General features: G+C 44.6%; 2 long non-coding RNA genes across 2 annotated transcripts; both read right to left on the reverse strand.

The window, feature by feature from the left end:
* Positions 1-1,078: 1,078 nt before the first annotated feature.
* On the reverse strand, positions 1,079-5,045 carry LOC137284373 (uncharacterized). The gene is made up of 7 exons (XR_010956895.1): positions 4,891-5,045; positions 4,482-4,628; positions 4,151-4,284; positions 3,108-3,582; positions 2,444-2,590; positions 2,113-2,246; positions 1,079-1,544 (listed from the first exon to the last, which is right to left on the reverse strand). It is a non-coding gene; the product is annotated as an uncharacterized lncRNA (long non-coding RNA).
* A 709-nt stretch (positions 5,046-5,754) lies between these two features.
* LOC137284330 (uncharacterized) lies at positions 5,755-14,924 on the reverse strand. Its single transcript, XR_010956892.1, has 3 exons — positions 13,042-14,924; positions 6,277-6,332; positions 5,755-5,894 (listed from the first exon to the last, which is right to left on the reverse strand). It is a non-coding gene; the product is annotated as an uncharacterized lncRNA (long non-coding RNA).
* Between the last annotated feature and the right edge of the window lie 2,561 nt (positions 14,925-17,485).

A 17,485-nucleotide genomic window follows, 5' to 3' on the forward strand; every position in this document is an offset into this window, starting at 1 on the left:
TGTATGGCTAAAAACAAGCACTCCTACGAAGCGATAAAGTCGTGCACATCCGATTTCCATGGACAAAAACACTTCTTCTCGAGTTCACAAGTTTCACAACCAAAACAGCAAAACAAACAAGTACAATTGGACCAGCTGTGCGGATTATGTTTTATTAATGTCATCATTCCCAGCATGGAACAGTACCAAATCCTCGAACATAAACACCAACATTGTTGTAACAGAATGTGTGTCTAAATTGATCTTGATCAAATTTGAGATTTGAACAAGCTCAAAGGTAACTGAAGCCCGACACGTAAAACCAGAGATAAAAAACATTTTTGAGAAAAAAAACTCTGGAACCGTGTTCCCTCAACGTATGCAACGCTACCTATTCTACTGGAGGGTTTACAGTAGTAGACACGCAGAGTACATTGTCACAAAATGTCCGAACAGTAAAACATCCACATGCTGCTCCAGAAGAATCCTTGATCCACTTCTGTCCATCTGTCCATGGAATGTCTTCTTGGCAGTCGTCCTGCCTCTGGGGGACTTCAGGGTCCATTTCCGCCCCCAGGACGATGGCATCCACGCTCCTGATAATAAAGGTAAACATATTTTACATCATTTGTACTGTGTGCATAAATGCAAAATATATGATTCCACGAGAACATATCTCAAACACGAAAATGAAGTTGTGACATGGCAGTAGACGTCATTGTACACAAGGAGGCACTTTATGTTTTCTTTAAAAGATCGTTTGGAAGAACACAGCGGCTTCTGCTAATAAAGGTAAACAGTATTCTGTATCATAATTTATACTTCCAGCACATATTAAGACTGCATGAGTAGTTTACACACTGCTTTCACCAGCATACCAGCTATATCACGGGGAGAAACAAGAAATATCGGCTCCACACATCATTCAGATATGGGAAATCAAAATATTTTTGTTTGGAGCGTCATGAGCGAACGCTTTAACCATTCGGTTATTCGACGATCCCCTTACATTTAAATGCAAAGCAAATATGTCGGGACGTGAAAAACAAAATTTAATTTAAGTTTTAAACTGAAATAGTGAATGCTTTACCAGCAGGTGGCCAGTACACTGACTTTCAAAGTGACCATCCGGGACTTGCTTTGTCTCGAACTACCTATTGAAGGACGGAATGGTGGGTTAACACTAAGTTATACTATCTATAGATAGCATCGTACAGGGCATGCACGAAGGGGGCCCTATCTACACTAACCCCTAATCTACCAGTCAAGTGCAGTCAGCATTGGGTCTACTGGGGGTGCTGAAAAGACTGGGGCCACAGAGTGTGCCAACCCTAAACTAGCTGGGTTGCGGTAACAACCATCCTGACTGTACAGTCAGGCCCTAGCACCGAACCTACTCCATGTACGCTCGGCAGGGGGCTACGCGGAGAGCAGACGCACAATGGAGCCACCATGAGACAAAAGCTCATCCCATCGGACCCTCGGAAAGACAGTGTACTAAAGTCCAGGTGGAAGGGTTTAGAGTGACACAACACCAAATCCAGAGTGTGCCAGGGTTCCTGCGTCTGAAAGAAATGAGTCATGCATAAGCATAAGTAATCACATTTCTCTCGGATGTAGATTGGATTAACAACAACTAGTAAGTGTGGTTTTCTGCCGCTTCTGGCAATTTTCCAACGACGGGCCTCATACGTAGGCGTGGGGCATAGTATTTAAGTGAGGACTCGAACAATGGTACTGAACATGACGTGCCAACACTTGAACAACTAGGCTACACTACCACTCCGTTTACATGCAGAAACCAGTATCAACCTTTCCCATCTATACCTAAATGGCTGTAACTATGCTTGTCGTAAGAGTCGACTAACAGGATCGGGTGGTCAGACTCGCTGACTTCTTGGTTGAAACATGTCATCGGTTCCCATTTGCGCAGATCGATGCTCGTGTTGTTGATCACTGGATTGTCTTGTCCAGACTCGATTATTTACAGACCGTCACCTTATAGCTGAATATTGCTGAGTGTGGCGTAAAACTAAACTCACTCACTCCTAAATGGCTATATATTATGAGAGAATTAGTGTGCACTATATATGAAAGAAATATTTTCTTCCAAATAGAGTTGAAAACACCTGCCTGTCTGGTCCTCTGTCACCCTTCCGAAGAATTCTTGGTCCCCGTCTATCCATGGAATATCTTCTTGGCAGTCGTCCTGCCTCTGGGGGACTTCAGGGTCCATTTCCGCCCCCAGGACGATGGCATCCACGTTCCTAATAGTAACGATAACGAATAGGTTAATGTTTCATATCACTGATACTTACTACATAGATAATAAATATTAAAAGCATATGCTTTTGGGTCAGGAAAACGCTGTAACCTGAAACACAAGTTGTAAATTGCTCATGACGTCATTGTCAACAAGAATATATTGTATGTTGTCTTCAAAAGATTAGTTTGGAGAACATACCTTCCTGGTAGTCTGGCGGCTTTGTGGTCGTTGTCCTGCCGCTAGAAGAGACCTTGATCCATTTCTGTCCACGGAATATCTTCTTGGCAGTCGTCCTGCCTCTGGGGGACTTCAGGGTCCATTTCCGCCCCCAGGTAGATGGCATCCCTGCTCATAACAGTACAGAGAACATAGTTTACATCGCTGGCACTTACTGTGTGCATAAATTCAACTTATATGCTTACACGTAAAATCTCAAACATGAAACTCAAGTTGTAATTTTGCAGTAGACGTCATGATAAACAAGGATGCATGGCATGTTATGGTTTATTCAAAAGATTGTTTGAAAGGAACAGTTGCATGTGTAAGCAACAGTTCAACTTAAAAAGGCAAAGAACACTTTACATAATTTATGCTTCTCACACAGATTATGACTGCATGAGTGTACTTTTTACACCGCTTTCAGCAATACACTAGCTATATCACGGGGAGAAAACCAAATAGATGCTTCACACATCATTCAGATATGGGAAATCGAAATAGGGTTGTTTGGAGCGTCATGAGCGAACGCTTTAACCATTTGGTTATTCGACGATCCCCTTACATTTAAATGCAAAGCAAATATGTCGGGACGTGAAAAACAAAATTTAATTTAAGTTTTAAACTGAAATAGTGAATGCTTTACCAGCAGGTGGCCAGTACACTGACTTTCAAAGTGACCATCCGGGACTTGCTTTGTCTCGAACTACCTATTGAAGGACGGAATGGTGGGTTAACACTAAGTTATACTATCTATAGATAGCATCGTACAGGGCATGCACGAAGGGGGCCCTATCTACACTAACCCCTAATCTACCAGTCAAGTGCAGTCAGCATTGGGTCTACTGGGGGTGCTGAAAAGACTGGGGCCACAGAGTGTGCCAACCCTAAACTAGCTGGGTTGCGGTAACAACCATCCTGACTGTACAGTCAGGCCCTAGCACCGAACCTACTCCATGTACGCTCGGCAGGGGGCTACGCGGAGAGCAGACGCACAATGGAGCCACCATGAGACAAAAGCTCATCCCATCGGACCCTCGGAAAGACAGTGTACTAAAGTCCAGGTGGAAGGGTTTAGAGTGACACAACACCAAATCCAGAGTGTGCCAGGGTTCCTGCGTCTGAAAGAAATGAGTCATGCATAAGCATCAGTAATCACATTTCTCTCGGATGTAGATTGGATTTACAACAGCTAGTAAGTGTGGTTTTCTGCCGCTTCTGGCAATTTTCCAACGACGGGCCTCATACGTAGGCGTGGGGCATAGTATTTAAGTGAGGACTCGAACAATGGTACTGAACATGACGTGCCAACACTTGAACAACTAGGCTACACTACCACTCCGTTTACATGCAGAAACCAGTATCAACCTTCCCCATCTATACCTAAATGGCTGTGACTATGCTTGTCGTAAGAGTCGACTAACAGAATCGGGTGGTCAGACTCGCTGACTTCTTGGTTGAAACATGTCATCGGTTCCCATTTGCGCAGATCGATGCTCGTGTTGTTGATCACTGGATTGTCTTGTCCAGACTCGATTATTTACAGACCGTCACCTTATAGCTGAATATTGCTGAGTGTGGCGTAAAACTAAACTCACTCACTCCTAAATGGCTATATATTATGAGAGAATTAGTGTGCACTATATATGAAAGAAATATTTTCTTCCAAATAGAGTTGAAAACACCTGCCTGTCTGGTCCTCTGTCACCCTTCCGAAGAATTCTTGGTCCCCGTCTATCCATGGAATATCTTCTTGGCAGTCGTCCTGCCTCTGGGGGACTTCAGGGTCCATTTCCGCCCCCAGGACGATGGCATCCACGTTCCTAATAGTAACGATAACGAATAGGTTAATGTTTCATATCACTGATACTTACTACATAGATAATAAATATTAAAAGCATATGCTTTTGGGTCAGGAAAACGCTGTAACCTGAAACACAAGTTGTAAATTGCTCATGACGTCATTGTCAACAAGAATATATTGTATGTTGTCTTCAAAAGATTAGTTTGGAGAACATACCTTCCTGGTAGTCTGGCGGCTTTGTGGTCGTTGTCCTGCCGCTAGAAGAGACCTTGATCCATTTCTGTCCACGGAATATCTTCTTGGCAGTCGTCCTGCCTCTGGGGGACTTCAGGGTCCATTTCCGCCCCCAGGTAGATGGCATCCCTGCTCATAACAGTACAGAGAATATAGTTTACATCGCTGGCACTTACTGTGTGCATAAATTCAACTTATATGCCTACACGTAAAATCTCAAACATGAAACTCAAGTTGTAATTTTGCAGTAGACGTCATGATAAACAAGGATGCATGGCATGTTATGGTTTATTCAAAAGATTGTTTGAAAGGAACAGTTGCATGTGTAAGCAACGGTTCTACTTAAACAAAATTTAGTTTAAGTTTTAAACTGAAATAGTGAATGCTTTACCAGCAGGTGGCCAGTACACTGACTTTCAAAGTGACCATCCGGGACTTGCTTTGTCTCGAACTACCTATTGAAGGACGGAATGGTGGGTAAACACTAAGTTATACTATCTATAGATAGCATCGTACAGGGCATGCACGAAGGGGGCCCTATCTACACTAACCCCTAATCTACCAGTCAAGTGCAGTCAGCATTGGGTCTACTGGGGATGCTGAAAAGACTGGGGCCACAGAGTGTGCCAACCCTAAACTAGCTGGGTTGCTGTAACAACCACCCTGACTGTACAGTCAGGCCCTAGCACCGAACCTACTCCATGTACGCTCGGCAGGGGGCTACGCGGAGAGCAGACGCACAATGGAGCCACCATGAGACAAAAGCTCATCCCATCGGACCCTCGGAAAGTCAGTGTACTAAAGTCCAGGTGGAAGGGTTTAGAGTGACACAACACCAAATCCAGAATGTGACAGGGTTCCTGCGTCTGAAAGAAATGAGTCATGCATAAGCATCAGTAATCACATTTCTCTCGGATGTAGATTGGATTAACAACAGCTAGTAAGTGTGGTTTTCTGCCGCCTTTGGCAATATTCCAACGACGGGCCTCATAAGTGGGCGTGGGACATAATATTTAAGTGAGGACTTGAACACTGACACTGAACATGACGTGCCAACACTTGAACAACTAGGCTGCACTACCACTCCGTTTACATGCAGAAACCAGTATCAACTTTTCCCATCTATACCTAAATGGCTGTGTACTATGAGAGAATGAGTGTGCACAATATATTAAACAAATATCCATGAAGATGCATAATTTCTTCCAAATAGATATGGAAACACCTACCTGTCTGGTCCACTGTCGCCCTTCCGAAGAATCCTTGAAGTCGTCCTACCTCTACAGGATGTCAAGACTTTCTGTCCCCACGACGAATATTTCACATCACTATAGGTGGGTGCTCAAACTCCAAGCGGGCTTCAGTCGCTCGCTTCGGGTCGCTCGCTTACGCAACCTAATCCCAGTCGCCGAACCAGAAACAAAGGATTAGAGCTATTGAAAGCACCTCAATCACAAGTGTTTGCACAGAGGCATGTTTTCTTATTTAGCGTGAGCCAAGTAAGACCTGGTAATATTCATTATTCAAACAAAACGAAACAAAATTTTCTGTCATTAATTACAGATTTATTTATGTAAGACAATACAGCTAAAACATAATCAACGGCTAATACAATACAGGTATAACCCATCGTACATTTATAATTACAAGTTAAACCCAAAGTGACATAGGTGTATGGAACATTCAATGGAAATGAATTAAAACAAACTGTCGTCCGTGGGTGGGAATGTGGTAAATTGTGATGTGCTTATCACTGCTCATCGCTTTCGTGACTCACTCGTGTTATTCTGCGATTACAGTCCGTTTGCCGTGAAAGCGTACCGATGAACGTCTCTTTAAACAAAAACGTAAATGCAATAAAATGAAATGACGATGGCAAATTTCTTATAATTTTATACCTTGCCAATTGAACATTTAATTCTCAGAATTTTATTCAACTTAAGATGAAAGTTGTTAAACAAACGATCATAATTTCAAATCACTTTCTTTGTTTGTATTACTGGGGGTTTGGGGTGCACATTAACTAAAACCACAACACCCACCAATGCATGGAGTACCACCACAATCATATATGAGACACCACCATCACATCCACCAATGCATTGCTTACCACCACCGGCATACATGAGCACACCACACCATCCACCAATGCATGGCGCACCACTTTCGGTATACATGAGCCACCACCATCACATCCACTAATGCATGGCTTACCACCACCGGCATACATGAGTACACCACAACATCCACCAATGCATGGAGTACCACCACAATTATACATGAGACACCACCATCACATCCACCAATGCATGGTGCACCACCACAGATATACGTGAGTACACCACAACATCCACCAATGCATAGTGCACTGCCACCGGCATACATGAGCACACCACAACATCCACCAATGCATGGAGTACCACCACAATCATACATGAGACACCACCATCACATCCACCAATGCATGGTTTACCACCACCGGCATACATGAGTACACCACAACATCCACCAATGCATGGAGTACCACCACAATCATACATGAGACACCACCATCACATCCACCAATGCATGGTGCACCACCACAGATATACGTGAGTACACCACAACATCCACCAATGCATAGCGCACTACCACCGGCCAACTGAGGCACCACCATCACAACCACTACTGCATGGCGCACCACCACCGGCATACATGAGCCACCACCATTACAACCACCAATGCATGGCACAAGAAGACCAGCATACATAAGTACTCCACAACAACCACGAATTCATGGGTCACCACCATCTCATACACCAACGCATGGCGCACCACCACTGGCAAACATGAGCAGACCACAACATCCACAAATGTATGGCACACCTCGACCACCGGCATATATGAGTACACCACAACATCCACCAATGCATGGCATACCACCAACCTCATGCATCATACACCACTATCACAACTACCAATGCATGGTGCATGACCACCGGCATACATGAGCCACCACCATCACATCCACCAATGCATTTATCACCACCACCAGCATACATGAGTACACCGGAATATCCACAAATGCATGGGCCACAGCTAACGGCATACATGAGTACACCACAAGATACACCATTGCATGGTGCACTGCCACCAGCATTACATGGGACACCACAACATCCACCAATACATGGTGCACCACCACCGGTCTTACATGAGTACACCACAACATTAATTAATGCATGGTCTACCACCATCAGCATACATGAGCACACCACAACATCCACAAATGCATGGGTGCAACGCTACCGGCATACGTAAGCCACCACCATCACATCCACCACTGCATTTCACACCACCACCAGCATACATGAGTACACTAGAATATCCACCAATGCATGGGGTTACCGCTAACGGCATACATGACTACACCACAACATACACCAATGCATGGGGCACCGTCAAATGCATACATGAGTAAACCACAACATCCACCAATGCATGGCGCACCACGACCGACATACGTAAGCCACCACCATCACATCCACCACTGCATTTCACACCACCACCAGCATACATGAGTACACCACAAGATACACCATTGCATGGTGCACCGCCACCAGCATACATAAGCACACAACAACATCCACAAATGCATGGTGCACCACCACCGGCATACATCAGTACACCACAACACCCACCAATCCATGGGACATCACCACCGGAACACATGAGTACACCACAACATTCACCAATGCATAGGGCACCGCCACTGTCATACATGAGTACACCGCAACATCCACAAATGCATGGCACACTACCACCGTCGTTAAGTGGGACACAACAACATTCACCAATGCATGGGGCACCGCCACCGGCATACATGAGCAAACAACAACATCCACAAATGCATGGTGCTCTACCACCGGCATACATCAGTACACCAGATTATCCACCAATGCATAGGGTACCACCACCGGAATACATGAGTACACCACAACATCCACCAATGCATGGGGCACCAGCAGCTTCATACATGAGCATACCACAACATCCACCAATGCATGGGGCACCACTACAGGTATACATGAGACACCACCATCACATCCACTGGTGGATAGTACACCGCCACTGGTACACATGACCACACCACAACATCCAACAATGCATGATGCACCACCACTGGCATTACATTGGACACCACAACATCCTCCAATGCATCGCACATCGCCACCGCCATACATGAGTACAACACAACATCCACCAATGCATGGGCCATCCCCACCGCCATATATGACTTCACCACAACAAACACCAATGCATGGGGCACCACCACCGGCGTTACATGGAACACCACACCATCCACCAATGCATGGCGTACCGCCAACGGCATACATGACTACAGCACAATATCCACAAATGCATGGGGCATCCCCACCGGCATATATGACTACACCACAACATCAACCAATGCATGGGGCACCACCACCCTCATACATGATAGCCCACCATCACATCCACCAATGCATGGTGCACTACCACCGGCGTTACATTAGACACAACAACATCCATCAATGCATGGCGCACCGCCACAGGCATACATGAGTACACCACAGCCTCCACCAATCCATGGAGCATCCAGACCTGCATATATGACTACACCACAACATCCACCAATGCATGGGGCACCACCACCCTCATGCATGATACCCCACCATCACATCCACCAATGCATGGGACACTGCCACCGACATACATGAGTACACCACAGCATACACCAATCCATGGGGCACCACGATCATACATGAGTACACCACAACATACACCAATGCATGGTGCACCACCACCAGTATTAAATGAGACACCAAAGCATCTACCAATGCATGTTACACCACCAGCGGCATATACCAGACACCACCATCACATTCACCAATGCATGGCGCGCTATCACCGGCGTTACATGGGACACAACAACATCCACCAATCCATGGGGCACCGCCACCCTCATGCATCAGACACCACCATCACATTCACCAATGCATGGTTCACTACCACTGGCTTACATCAGTACAACACAACATCCACCAATGCATAGCCCACCACTACCGGCATACATGAGCACACAACAACATCAAGCAATGAATGGGGCACCGCCACCTTCATGCATAAGGCACCACCATTACATCTACTAATGCATGGGGCACCACCACCGTCATATATCAGACACCACCATCACATCCACCAATGCATGTGGCATCACTACCGGCTTACATGAGTACAACACAACATCCACCAATGCATAGCCCAGCACTACCGCCATACATGAGTACACCACAACATCCACCAATGCAGGGCGCACCGCCACCAGTATACATGTGTACACCACAACTTCCACTAATGCATACAGCACAACCACCGATATACATGAGACACCACGACATCCACCAATGCATGATGCCAAACCACAGGCATACATAAGTACACCACAACATCCACCAATTCATTGGGCAAACCATCGGCATACATGAGTACACCACAACATCCACCAGTGCATGTGGCACCGCCACCGGCATACATGAGAACACCACAACACCCACCAATGTATGGTCCACCACCACTGGCATTACATGGGACACAACAACATCCTCCAATGCATGGGGCACCGCCAGCCTCATACATGATACCCCAATATCACATCCACCCATGCATGGCGCACCGCCACCGACATACATGAGTACACCACAGCATCCACCAATGAATGGTGCACCACCACTGGCATACATGAGTACACCACAACATCCACCAATGCATGGGGCACAGAGACCAGCATACATGGGCAAACCACAACATCCACCAATGCATGGGGCACCAACACCGGCATACATGAACCACCACCATCACACCCAGCAATGCATGGTGCACTACCACCGGCATACATGAGTACAACACAACATCCACAAATGCAGGGCGCACCACTACCGGCATATATGACTACACCACAATATCCACCGATGCATGTGGCAGCACCACTGGTCTATATGGGTACACCACAACATCCACCAATCCATGGCCCATCACTACCGGCATACATGAGTACACCACAACATCCACCAATGCATGGGGCACCACCATCATCATACATGAGTACACCACAGCATCCACCAATGCATGGGGCACCACCACCATCATACATAAGTACACCACAACATCCACCAATGCATGGTGCACCTCTACCGGCATACATGAGTACACCACAGAATCCACCAACACATGGGGCACCACTACCGGCATACATGAGCCACCACAATATCCACTAATACATGGTGCACTACCACCGGTATTACATGGGACACCAAACATCCACCAATGCATGGTGCACCACCACTGGCATATATGAGACACCACCATCACATTCACCAATGCATGGAGCACGCCATAGGCATACATCAGCACACCACAGCATCCACCAATGTATGGGGCACCACCACCTCATACATGAGACGCCATCATGACATCCACCCATCCATGGCGCACCGCCACCGGCATACATGAGCACACCACAACATCCACAATTGCATGGGGCAGCACCACCCTCATATATGATACCCCTTCATCACATCCACCAAAGCATGGCACACCGCCATCGACATACATGGGTACACTACGACATCCACCAATGCATGCGGCACCACCACCATCATACATGAGTACACCACAACATCCACCAATCCATCGTGCACCGGCATACATGAGCAAACAACATGATCCAGCAATGCATGGGGCACCACCACCGGCATACATGAGTACACCACAACATTCACCAATGCAGGGCGCACCGCTACCGGCATATATGACTACACCACACTATCCACCAATGCATTTGGCACCACCACTGACTTACATGAGTACACCACAACATCCAGCAATGCATTGTTCACCACTATCAGTATACATGAGACACCAGCATCTCATCAACCAATGCACTGCACAGCGGCATACATGAGTATACCACAATATCCACCAATACATGGGACACCACCACCGGTATACATGACTACACCACAACATCGACCAATGCATGGGGCACCGCCACACTCATGCATCAGACACCACCATCACATCCACCAATGCATTTCGCACCGCCACCGGCATACCTGAGTACACTACAACATCAACCAATGCATAGGGCACCGCCAGAGGCATACATGAGTACACCACAACATCCACCAATACATGGGGCACCGCCACCTTCATGCATAAGACACCATCATCACATCTACCAGTGCATGGGGCACCACCACTACCGACATACATGAGCACATAACAACATCCACAAATGCATGGTGCACCGCCACCGGCATACATGAGTACACCACAACTTCCACTAATGCATGTTGAACCACCACCGGCACACATGAGCCACCACTATCGCATCCACCAATTTATGGGGCACCACTACAGGCATACATAAGCCACCACCATCACGTCCAGCAATGCATGGTGCACCGCCACCGGCATAAATGAGTAAACCACAATATCCACCAATGCATGGCCCACCTCCACCGGCATACATGAGTACACCGCAACATCCACCAATGCATGGGGCGCCACCACATTCGTACAGGAGACATAACCATCACATCCACCAATGGATGGCGCATCGCCACCGGCATACATGAGTACACCAAAACTTCCACCAATGCATAGGGCACCACCACGTGAGTACACAACAACATTCACCAATGAATGGGGCACCACCACCCTTATACATGAGTACAACACAACATCCATCCAATGCATAGTGCACAGTCACCGGCATACATGAGCACACCATAACATCCACCAATGCATGGGACACCACCACCGACATACATGAGTACGCCACAACATCCACTAATGTATGGCGCACCGCCACCGGCATACATGAGTACACCACAATATCCACCCATGTATAGGGCACCACCACCGAATTACATGAGACATAACCATCACATCCACCAATGGGTGGCACACCACCACCGACATAGGGCACCACCACCGATATACAGGAGTACACCACAAGATCCACCAATGCATGGTGCACCGGCACCGGCATACATGAGTACACCAAAATTTCACCCATACATGACGCACCACCACCGGCATACATGAATACACCAAAACATCCTCCAATGTATAGGACACCACCACCGGAATACATGAGCCACCACCATCACATCCACCAACGGATGGCACACCGCCACCGGCATGGGGCACCACCACTGCTATACATGAGTACACCAAAACATCCTCCAATGCATGGCGCACTGCTACCGGCATACATGAGACACCACTATCACATCCACTAATTCATGGGGTACCACCACCCTCATACATGAGATGGTATCATCATATCCACCAATACATGGCGAACCGCCACTGGTATACATCAGCACACCACAACATCCACCAATGCATGGCGCACCACCACTGGCATACATGAGTACACCACAACATCCACAAATGCATGGGGCACCACCACCGGAATACATGAGTACATCACAACATTCGTCTCGTCACCTACCATTCCATTCTCAATCAGGTTTTCCTTCTGATGAAGTGAACCATTCGTCTCCTCACCTGATACATCATCCTGAATTATGTCTTTCTTCACTTCAAGTTAAACATTCGTCTCTTCGCCTTATAGGTTATCATACATCAGATTTTCCCTCTGTTCAAGTGAAACATGCGTCTCCTCAATTCATACATCATCCTGAATCAGGTTTTCCTTCTGTTCAAGTGAAACACTCGTCTCTTCACCTCATAGATCATCCTCAATAAAGTTTTCCTTCTCTTCAAGTGAACGATTCGTCTCTACACCTGATACATCATCCTGAACCACGTCTTTCTTCAGTTCAAGTGAATCATTCGTCTCTTCGCTTGATACATCATCCTGAATTACGTCTTTCTTCAGCTCAACTGAAACATTCGTCCCTTTGCCTGATACATCATCCTGTATGAAGTTTTCCTTCTCTTCAAGTGAAACATTCATCTTCTCACCTTTCACATCATCCTAAATCAGGTTTTCCTTCTGATGAAGTGAGACATTAATCTCATCACCTGATACGTTATCCTGAATCAGGATTTCATTCTGTTCAGGTGAAATATTCGTCTCTCCACCTGATACATCATCCTGAATCAAGTCTTTGTTCAGTTCAAGTGAAACATTCGTCTCTTCACATGATATATCATTTTCAATCACTTTTTCTTTCTGTGCAAATGAAACATTCGTACCTTCACCTCATACATCATCCTCAATGAGGTTTTCCTTCTCTTCAAGTGAAATATTCGCCTCTTCACCTGATACATCATTCTGAATCACGTCTTTCTTCATCATCATCATTAATCACGTCTTTGTTCAGTTCAAGTGAAACATTCGTCTCATCACATAATACATTATCCTCAATCAGGTTTTCCTTCTGTTCAAGTGAAACATTCGTCTCTTCACCTGATACATCATCCTCAATGAGGTTTTCCTTCTCTTCAAGTGAAATATTCGTCTCTTCACCTGATATATCTTCCCGGATCACGTCTTTGTTCAGTTCAAGTGAAACATTCATCTCTTTAGCTGATACATTATCCTGAATCAGGATTTCCTTCTGTTCAAGTGAAACATTCGTCTCGTCACCTGATACATTATCTTGAATCAGGTTCTCCTTGTGTTCAAGTGAAATATTCGTCTCTTCACCTGATACATGCTCCTGAATCACGTTTTTCTTCAGTTCAATCACACATTCGTCTCTTCACCTGATACATCATCCTGAATAAGGTGTTTCCTTCTGTTCAAGTGAAACATTCCTCTCTTCACATAATACATTATCCTCAATCAGGTTTTCAAGTGACACATCCGTACCTTCACCTGATACATAATCGTGAATCACATCTTCCTTCAGTTCAAGTGAAACATTCGTGTCGTCACCTGACACTTCATCCTGAATGAGGTTTTCCTTCTGTTCACGTGAAACATTCCTTCTTTCACCTGATACATCATCCTGAATCAGGTTTTCCATCTGTTGAAGTGAACCATTCGTGTGATCACTTCGCACATCACCTTCAAACTCGTGTTTTTGCCTTTTCAAGTGAAACATTCGTCTCTTCACCTGATGCATCATCCTGAATCAGATTTTCCTTCCGTTCAAGTGAAACATTCGCGTCGTCACTTTGCACATGGACTTGAATCACGTTATTTTGTCTGGTTTTCCATCTCTTCAAGTCAAACATTCTTTTTGTCACTTGGTGCATCACCTTGAATCTAGTGTTTTTTGTCTGTTGAAGTGAGACATTCGTCTCTTCACCTGATACATCATCCTGAATCATGTCTTTCTGCAGTTCAAGTGAAACATTCGTCTCTTCACCTGATACATTATCCTGAATGAGGTTCTCCTTCTGTTCAAGTGAAACAGACGTCTCTTCACCTGATACATCATCCTGAATAACTATTTCAGTGTTGGGCTGGAAGGAAGCCCAAGAAACGCCCTTAAGATAATCTTTTCTAGCACGGCACCATGCGGGTGTGCATCTATGTGTTTGTTGTTCTTAAAGAACGGAGGTAATTCTGTATAATCACATTTACTTCACATTATCAAGTTTATGTTGTTAACATGCAGAGGAGGTATTGGAATTGAATTCATTTTTTCTCTATTAACCGGGCACGAGCACTGGATCTATTTCGTTACGTGGTAACAGTGTAGCGGGCATCGTCATGTCTTTTAAAAAAAACCAATCACACCCCGAGATGAAGTAAATGTCTCCTCGGGCTTTTCTCCTAGTACATCAAACTAAGTAGTTGTGATCAAACTGTTTGACCTTTCGCATTCTCTCGCGTACATACAGTGCCACGAGAGTGGGGTAATGCTCTGAAGACGAATAGTTTGTTGGAAAAAAACAGTTGTGATAATACAACATGCTGTCTTAAAGATCAGACATGTATTCACGAACTGTGCTTGATTCTCATGGTGGTAAACGCTGACTCGAAGCCATATGCATCATTTACAGATTGTTGATTTTCATTTAGTCTTCATCGCCTTTTGCCTTGTTCCAGTAGAATATGTTCTGGTACAGGATAAGACTCAATGTTTGTGCATTGTCTGGGGTTGTATTTTTTGTTTTGTTTGTTTGTTGTTTGTTTGTTTTGTTTTTTGTGTTTGTTTTTGCTTGTGTCCATAAATTGTTTTTGTTGTTTTTGTTTTGTGTTGTTGTTTTGTTTTTGTTTGTTATTTAAGGGAAGAGGGGGCGCAGTCACTTGATTAAATCAAAACTGCTTTATTCAATACATTTTTTAATCTCATTGCATGTTTTTTTTTCACCTGCCGCCAAGCAAGATAGTTAGAAACCATACACTATTGTTAGTGAACGTAGGTGATTAAAGTTTATACGTCTTCCTTCCCCTCTCATTGCCCCATTTCCAGGCAATAATGTCCACAGGACAATGGTACCAGGTGTCGCCTAGAAAAAGCGTTAGAAAGAGTCTTAGACATGTAGGTGTATAGTGCTTATTAGTCTATATTAAAACCTAGTTTTCAGTGTTGATACTGTTCTGAAGAGAATGAAGAAAATGTCGGTTACATTAGTTCATAAATTTGATATGTGCAAAACAATAGCCAAAACACACCTTTTCAAGAAACATGAACATCGCATCAAAACCCAAATGTCACGTCTCGTGCATTTTAAGTTTTTTGCATGTGCAGGGTCGTATATATGCGCTTTGGACGGCAAGTTGTAGGGTCGAAAAATAGAGTATGGGTCTGCACTGTTGTGAATTAAGAAAAATAGTTGCCATATTCGGGCATTGTTCATAGTTCGAAACAGTTGTGTCAATTCAGATAACTTATCTAGTTTACTTAGTTTGGTGGACAGTGGGAAAAGGTGTCAATTCTTAGTTTGGTGGTCGGAGTGGCAATATCATTGTTTGGTTACCATTTGGTGGAGTGAGCACATTTCTTTTTTTCATATTTAGTACTTAGAAAATTTGTTTCACAATTCCACTGCGCAACAGACACCTTTGATGTTTTTTGACACATGTCTATTCTAGAGTGATGGCTTGGGCACACAACAAGTAATTTCGTATGGTCATGTCCTGGTAATATAATGTTTTACAGCTTATTGTTTGAGACAATAGAGATTCTCCGACTTTTCAAGGAAATGTGTGGTGGTGATCTATTTATTGAAAGTTTACAGTATTCTTGTAACTAGAATCAGTTGTTTTTGTTTCCTGTTAACTTCTAGAGTGACAGCATGTTATATGAAATTATTTCATATTACCCAGAATTCAAAATGGCTGTCAAGATGGCCGCCATTGTAGTTTTACTACTTATACATAGCAGAGCACTAAGTTTGTACTGATATGTAAACAAACACTTCATTTGATGTCAAATGTCTTATACAGTATCGAAAAGAACAAACCTCAATGGTATTGTTTATAAAAGCGTCATTTGCCTAAAATATTTGTTGAAATAACATCATCTAAAGTGTTAGAAATCTATGCTTCAAGGCCGATAACTGCGTCTAAGCTCTGGCTGTACAGGGTCAAGGAAGCAGGGGGTACAGCTGCCTCCTATAATCTTTTTACAGGTAACTTTATATGCCTAAATGTATTGATATAACACTCTTTTAATGCTGAAAGTGCTCCCTTAATTGAGAAATGATAACTTCGGCCTTGTAGCTATTCAAAGTTGTCTGTCAGATAACTCTTAATCACTTTTGATACAATCAGAAGCTTACAATTAACTCTCCTCTTAACTTTCTTTCATATCATATATTGCATCATGTCAGAATTGGAGTCATCTACAAGCTAAAGCTGTTCGGGCAACAATCACCTGTCATACAAAAAGACATGTCTCTGTGCACAATAAATCAGTTCATGCATTGACATAGATCTGTTTGCTGGCATGCTGTGCTTTTGCATTTACTCGACGTCAGTTCAACCAATCCAAGGGGAGCAGGATCTCTCGACATCAGAAAAAGGATAA

The sequence above is a fragment of the Haliotis asinina genome, chromosome 5 (genome assembly GCF_037392515.1).
Source record: "Haliotis asinina isolate JCU_RB_2024 chromosome 5, JCU_Hal_asi_v2, whole genome shotgun sequence".
NCBI lineage: Eukaryota > Metazoa > Mollusca > Gastropoda > Lepetellida > Haliotidae > Haliotis > Haliotis asinina.